Source organism: Trichechus manatus, unplaced genomic scaffold (assembly GCF_000243295.1).
Source record: "Trichechus manatus latirostris isolate Lorelei unplaced genomic scaffold, TriManLat1.0 scaffold00074, whole genome shotgun sequence".
NCBI classification, from domain to species: Eukaryota; Metazoa; Chordata; class Mammalia; order Sirenia; family Trichechidae; genus Trichechus; species Trichechus manatus.
The window spans coordinates 13,343,745-13,345,327 of NW_004444010.1; positions in this window are offsets into that span (position 1 = coordinate 13,343,745).

Here is a 1,583-nt window from a genome sequence, read left to right on the forward strand (position 1 = left end):
CTTTTAGAACAATCTTTTTAGTGCGTTATAACTTTTATTTGCATGTTTATCTTTCCACTTCAATTGAAACTCCTTGAAAGCATGGACAATGAATTTTTCTTAGTTTCCACTGAGCCCATCATAGTATATAATACTTAATGGAACAGAATGGGAATTTAAACACTCCCTCAATTTATAAAATGTTGTAGAGGCTTAAATGCATTTGCTATCAGCTCCATCTCATGGAAGAGATGATGAGATCAGAAAAAAAAAATTGTTTTTTCCTGAGAAGACATTATATACACATGAAAACTTTCTGGAATCACTTCTTATATAGCTTCAAGAAAGCTCTCTACCAACTCTCAGTAACAATGTAAGCTATCTTAAAGCCAATAAAACTTTAGCTGTGACCTCAAGTCCACACAACCTCAATTCTTCCCATAACTCAGTCCACATTTACATTCTCTCCCTCAACTTCACGGACAGGGGACAGACTATTGTGACAATCTTTCTCTTCTGTTGACCTCAACGTTTTGTATTTCGTGTGCTTACACAGTAAAACCCGAGAAAGCTGGAAACTGTGTAAAGCAGAAACCTGTCAGAGAAGAAAAACTCAAATATTTTCCGCTAAAACAAGTTATAGAAAAGTAGTAACACTGCACCCTGTCAAAGGTAGAAAATTTGCAAGACCTGGAAAAACAAGGCAGTCTCCTCAAGTTCCAGATCTCACAGGTTTCACTGTGTAACTTACAGAACTAAACTTGATTTAAATGGGAGTGTCCCATGTTTGTTTTCTGGGAGTAATGTGGTGGGCACAGAGAATCCTTAATAAACTTAATAAAAACAAGGTTAGTGCAATCATCAGACACCATTTCAGGAAGGTTATTTTTCTCCATACTTGAGGAATAATTAAAGCTTACTTATTAATGCACATTTCAAACCAGTACATATGAAATAAAAATGTCAACACTGATGCTGCAATATCATGGTATATTCTGGGTATAGTAACCCAAGGTATATGGTCCTTCAGTGATCAAATAGAAGACAGCTGTCCTTACTGATCCTCACAACTTACTTAAAATGGAGAAAATACTGCATTCCAAACAGAAGTTGGATTTAAAAGCAGACATTTAAACGTCAAAGTCTTCAAGGAAGAAGGAAAACCTCTGAAGCAGAAACTCTAAGCCTCAGAGGTACTCAGGGCCAGGCAATGCTCAAACTTCCATCCTTTGAAATGCACTGAGTGAACAAATCCATCATCTGAGGCAGTTATTATTGCATAATCTGTACTCTTCCTCTCCCCATACCACTCTCCGTATGATGTTCTGCTTGCCGATATTGACTCAACATTGCTTAATAATAATAATAAGGTCTTTGCTCCCAGATTTTAATTTCTGAGCTAGGCTAACTGCAATTCCTGGGTCACGACTGATAGAAGGCGAGCAGTGTGATTCAGTCCTTTGCAGCGGTTCCTATGAGTCATCTGGTGACCAAGTCTGGAACTGGCAGAGTATAGCATTAGCCCTTTTATCATCAGTTTGAAATGCTGCTTAAGGACATCTGATTCCTGGTACATGCACAATAAAAACACACAAATAGAAGAA